This window comes from Bubalus kerabau, chromosome X (assembly GCF_029407905.1).
Source record: "Bubalus kerabau isolate K-KA32 ecotype Philippines breed swamp buffalo chromosome X, PCC_UOA_SB_1v2, whole genome shotgun sequence".
NCBI lineage: Eukaryota > Metazoa > Chordata > Mammalia > Artiodactyla > Bovidae > Bubalus > Bubalus kerabau.
This window is the reverse complement of record NC_073647.1, coordinates 45,398,395-45,404,394: the sequence shown is the minus strand read 5'-3', so window position 1 is coordinate 45,404,394 and position 6,000 is coordinate 45,398,395. Positions and strand designations below refer to the sequence as shown.

General features: G+C 44.0%; 1 protein-coding gene across 2 annotated transcripts in view; it reads left to right on the top strand.

The window, feature by feature from the left end:
• The first annotated feature begins 345 nt into the window (after positions 1–345).
• Positions 346–6,000, top strand: part of GABRA3 (gamma-aminobutyric acid type A receptor subunit alpha3) — a 236,506-nt gene continuing 230,851 nt past the window's right edge. For both annotated transcript variants that reach the window (XM_055563543.1, XM_055563544.1), the window contains exon 1: positions 346–586. The gene's annotated coding sequence lies outside the window, so the exon portion shown is untranslated. The remainder of the gene's footprint in view (positions 587–6,000) is intronic.

The window sequence follows — 6,000 nt, the reverse complement described above, 5'->3', positions numbered from 1 at the left end:
TATCTTCCGTCTAGGAGCAGCTAGCTAGTAAGCATCACACATCAAGTATGGTAATCCATACTTCCTTTATCCTCCTATTCGCTCTTATCCTTTATGCTCTCTTTCCTTTCCCTTTGCTTCCTTTGCTCTTCCCCTTCTCTCAGAGCTTCCCTGTTTCTCTGCTGAATAGCTTAAAGAATCAAATACTACTTTAGTCTTTCCTAAAACAACCACAGATGCAAACCTTTGCAGCGCTGTATTCTGAGCCCCAGCACAGCCGCGTGCTCAGCACCAAGCAGTGGTGAATCCAAAACCAGCAAAGGGGGAGGGGAAGTGGGAAGGGAGGTGGGGGGGGAGAGAGAAGAGAAGGGAGCGAGAGAGGGGGAGAGAGAGAGGAAGGAAGGGAGGGTGAGAGAGAGAGAGAGACGGAGAGCGTGAGCGCGCGCAAGCTAGCGAGCAAACCAGAGAGACAGACGGGAGAGGGACCAGGGAGAGACCCAGAGAAACAGAAGAGGAAGCCGAGCTCTGTGAGGGCTCAACCTCCAACTTGTTTCAGTTCGTTCATCCTTCTCTTCTCTCCGCTTCGGGGAAGTGACTGTGGCGCTTGGTAAGAAACATAGCTTTCCCTCCTTCCCCCTCCCCCAAGCTCAGGTCTCCTTAAGCGATAGCATCTCTCCCCCGTACGGAGAGTCTCCTTGGGTTGGCCAGCGAGGCGAGACATGCTCTGCAGCTGTGATGCTATCCTGGGTTTCCCAGTGGGGCTGGTGGAAGCCCAGAGTCGGCATCTGGGCAGGGAGGCACAGGGGTAAAACCTGATTTGAGGAAGAGGGGTTTGCGATGTGGTTGGTGTATGCGCTATTTGCTTCATTGTCAGTGAATTGTTTTGTTCCTTTTAGGAAGCAGGTCAGCATTGACCTTGCAAATTGCTTGAGGGGCCGGCAGCTGCTGCAGAAAGACACCGAGTGGCCCCTAGCCAGAGCAGAAAGCACTGTCATGACCCCCCAGACAGCCCTAAGCACAGGGATGGGGTAATGGCTGGAGCTTCCTTGCTCCTTTAACTCTTTCTCTGCAGCTGCTTCTCCTTGCTGGAAAATAGAAAGGAGAATACATTGTAGTCCCTTTCCCCTCTCCCTATTACCTCCCCCAGATGCAAGTGAGTAGAAAGTTGTAAATAACTGTTTCCTTTGAAAGCAGGTGGAGACCTCCCCCCTTCCCTTAAGAGGCTCTTTGGGCCTGAGTTCCTTCACAAACTTGGGAGGTTTCCCTTGCTTCTCTGTGGAAAGCCCCATTGCCTGCCCACTCCCCATTCCAGGTGTTAAGCTGATAGGCTAGACCCAGGATTCGGATATCCCACCCCATCAACTGGCAGGCTTGGTATTAGGTCCAGCTCTGTCCTTGGGAGGGAAGAAACACCTGATGGTTTGTCTGGAAATGAATTTCCAGTTTGCTGCTCCTCTGGCTGTGGCTGCGGGTGGCTTAGGCAGGAGGACTGGGGGAGGGGTGGCTGTTGGATTTAGAGAGTGCAGGGTGAAGAGCTGATTGGTGTGAATGGTATGATTTATTGAGGGTCAGTAGGTTCTGGGTGTCTGTAGCTATGCAAGGGTTGGCTAAAGCTCTTGTAGTATATCCTCTCTGAATTGGTCGGGGTGAAGATCTGGTTGCTTGATGGGGGCTCTTTGAGTTGGCGACACAGCTGTACCCGTGGTAGTAATTATAACACCTGCAATGCCAATTGCTGACACTGTTGAGTGCTTACAATGTTTCAAATCTTCGGCTGTGACTTTAATATGTATTATTCTTACATTAACCATATGAAGCAAGATACTATCATTTTTCTTAGTGATGAGGAAACTGAGGCACAGAGAGGTTTAGCAATTAAATGCCCTGACTGGGAATTAGAACACAGGCAACCTGGTTCCAGAATGTACGGTCTTGACCACTAAGCACCACTGCCTCCCTGGGGAGAATTTTCCACCCTCGTCTGTTAGGCAAGTGTAGGTATACTAGAAAGGGTGCTGCCTGGCAATTCTTTTTTGGAAAGTAGTAGAGTCCTTTGTCATTGAAGGCAATGGCAACCCACTCCAGTACTCTTGGTTAGAAAATCCCACGGACGGAGGAGCCTGGTAGGCTGCAGTCCACGGGGTCGCTAAGAGTCGGACATGACTGAGCGACTTCAGTTTCATTTTTCACTTTCATGCAGTGGAGAAGGAAATGGCAACCCACGCCAGTGTTCTTGCCTGGAGAATCCCAGGGAGGGGGGAGCCTGGTGGGCTGCCGTCTGTGGGGTCACACAGAGTCGGACACGACTGAAGTGACTTAGCGGCAGCAGAGTCCTTTGTGTAAACTAACAGGAATTTAGAGTGGGGCATAGTGTCTAGCTATTGTGGAGCCAAGCCTCATCTGGATTTCCTAGAGGGGCTGCCCAAAAGACTTTCCTTGGACAGCCTGCTTTCCTTTGAAAAGAATGCCAGGAAAGACTTCATTTTTCCATTGTCATGGCCTCATCCATCTAACATCCAGCTAAAGACTCCTTTTAGGACCAGCTATCGCTCTTTTCTTCTGAGAGCTTCGAGTCACCTTGTTCTGAAAATTGTAGAGTACTAAAACCTTGGAACTGGAAGGATCCCTAAAGGTTATTAAGCTTTACTTCTCCACCCAGTACTTGAATTTGTCCTAAGCATCCAATTCTTTGACTAATTTCTATTTGAACTCCCTGGAGTGACAGAGAGCTCATTAGGTGGCTCCTTCTATACTGTCAGGAAGTAATCCCTGTTATAAGCCAATGTCTATCTCCCTGTAACGTCTCTTCATTGGTTCTTTGGGACTTTCTAGAACAAATTTGCTTCTTAATAATAGTGCCTTAGATAGTTGAAGACAGCTGTATCTCTCCCCTCAAGCCTTGAATCTGACAGGACCACAAGGAAGGGATCATCATGTGCCTCATTTGGGGGACTAGACTTTTATTAATATGGCCTATTATCCCATTCTCTTGTTTGTCAGCCACAGACTGATCATACTGAGTTTTGTAAAGCAGCCTTAATATTGTATGTTCTCTTCCTTGGAAAAGCTTGCTATCTGGTATCAAGTGGACTGATGGGAACAAAGACAGTCTCTGTTCTTTTCCAAAAACCAGAAATCAGTGCTATTTCTTCTGAAGCCCCAGAATGTCCATATAGCAGGCAGAGAATAAGCATGTGGGAAGATTTGGGAAGAAAGAGTTAACCATAATTATAAAGGAAACATTTGGAATCTTGTGATTCAAGATTCATAGTATATAAAAGATAGAAGAATAAATTGTTATATCAGTGTCTCAGGAACAATGACATCACTGAGGGGATGGTACAGAGGGGGACTGGGTGGAATAGGAGTGAGCATGTGATGTGTTAGAGTGGAAAACTGACCTGGTTGTTAGGAAAGTTGAGTTCTATTGCTAGCTCTGAAAAAATTGCCAGTTACGTTAGACACATGATTTCCTCTGCATGGATCTCAGCTTCTCTGAGGGGTTTTGAGCTCTGCAATTCTCTGTCTGAAGTAAATTGTAAAGTCTCAGGGTTCTAAGGGGCTTCAGAAATCATCTAGGCCAGTTCTTCTCAAACTTGAACGTGCAAAAGAATCCCCTGAGGATCTTGTTAAAATGTTAATTACAATTCCGAGGGTCTGGGGTGGGAACCTGAGTTTTGCATTTTTAACAAGCTGACAGGTAATCCTTAAACTGCTGTTCCAGTGCTTTTCAAACTATCTAGGTGAAGAACCAGTTTTTTAAAATTTCCCAATCCACCACAGATAGTTTCTTTAGTAAAATACATTGAGTATGAATTACTAGAAAAATAAAAGCCATGCAAAATATAAGCCATCATTTTATTGTTAGATTCAACAGACATAAAATTAATTTTTTTCAAGTTGAGTTGCTACATTTTGTAAGTACATATTCTCAATTTCTGCATGTGCGTGCTTCTCAATTTTTATACTTAGGTCATTGCTGTCTGGTAATAATAGTTTGTAGATAAGCAATGATCCTTGGACCACACTTTGAGCAGCACTGTTCTAGGCTACCTGCCCATCTATCTAATTTAAGAGGCTCAGATTGGGCCCAGTTATAGTTTCTAAATAATCCCTGCCAAATGATCTTTCACCCTCAGGTTAGTATCTCCTTTGATGGAAAATTTAATATCCTCTCAAAGTAGCATTAGTTGGGTGTTGTGACTGCAATAACGGGTTTTTAAAAGCTTCTATAAATTCCACTCTTAGATTATATATTTCAAGCTAGTAGGGGGCTGTATCAGTCCAGTTTATTGTAACGTCAGACACTATCATAGTATATGGCATAAAGTAGGTGCTTGTTAAATTAAAGGAACAGACAAGTTGGTGCTAGCGATGACTTTTGGGGCCATATGTTCATTTTAAAAAAGGTAATTTTGTTTTCTTTCCAGCATTTTGAGGGGCAATATTCATCCTATTTTTACAAATTTCTTATGTTGAATTAGAAGGCAAGCTCACCTGTCCCAGATAGCTACCAGGCATCTTAATTTTACTTTGAAGGAATTATAGGAAGATAAGAAAATATTTTTCTACATTCTAGGTCCCAAATTTTTACCTTTAACCCAGTCATTCATCAGTTCAGTCATTCAACAGCTATTTATTCAGTGATATGGTTAAGCACCGTGCAGATGTTAGAAAGGTAAGCTACACAGACATGGTACTTGCTTATTTGGAGCTTATAGTCTGATGGGGAAGAGGTAATAAATCAGATAATCACACAACTGTGTTATTTCAGTCAGCAACACATGTTTTAAAGGAAAAGTATGTGTGGAGTAGGGCTAGGAAGGTATATAACAGAGGAAATCTGATCTAGTTTGGGGTTTAAGAAAACCTTCCTTGAGGAAGTAATATTAAGGCTGAATAAAGACTTGCGGGTGGGGTGATGGTGATAGAAGGGGTGGAGTAGTTTTCTAGATGAAGGGAAGAGCACGCATGAGGATCCTAGGATGAGAGAAGCATAGAGACTTTGGGAAATTGAGCAAACTCTGGGATGGCTGGAGTGGGACACTGTAAGGATTTTGGCCTTTATTCCAGAAACAAAGGGACTGATTGAAGGCTTTCAAGCAAGGAGGCTGATATGACCTTAACTGAATCTATTCAGTATAAGATTATTACGAGCACATTATGGACCAAAGAAAATGTGGGAGACACAGACTGATTTAGGAATAGTCTCTGCCCTCCAAGATGACACAGTCGAATAGGAAAGAGAAGAAATACACAAACAACTATGATACTATGAGAATGAGAGCCACACTCATAAAAGAAGGAAAGGGCTTGCAGCCAAGGAGATCAAAAACAGCTTCCTGGAAGTAGCATTTGAACTGGGTTTTGAAAATTGGACAAACTGTGGAGAGAGTTTGGGGGATGGGAAAGGTGTTCTAGGCAGAGGCCAGAAAAATGTATTGGGAACAGTGAATTCAGTTGCATTGGAGTATGGTAAGTATGTGATAAATGTTTTGTGAGGTACTTGGAGGGCTTCACTATAAATAATATTGAATGCTAGCTTGGAAACTTAGGACTTTGCTCTTTATGTAGTAGAGAGTCAATTCCCTTATTTTATGGATGAGCAATCTGATCCTTGGAGGTGGAGTGACTTGATTTGAGTGAGGTCACACAGGTGGTACTATTGCTATAGCCCACCAAGAAGTACTGGGCACAGTTGGAAAAAAAATATGGGATTGGAGCTCTGGAAAGAACTTATCTGGAGAGAGGGATTTGAGAGTTATTGATAAAGAAGCAATACTTGAAGTAGAAAAAAAAAAGGATCTAAGAATTTCTTTGGAGAATGCTTATCTTAGGATGTGTGCATGCTAAGTCGCTTCAGTCGTGTTCGACTCTTTGCGACCCTGTGGACTGTAGCCCACCAGGCTCCTCTATCCTTGGGATTCTTCAGGCAAGAATACTGGAGTGGGTTGCCATGCCCTCCTCCAGGGGATCTTCCCAACCTAGAGACTGAACCTATGTTTCTCATGTCTCCTGTAT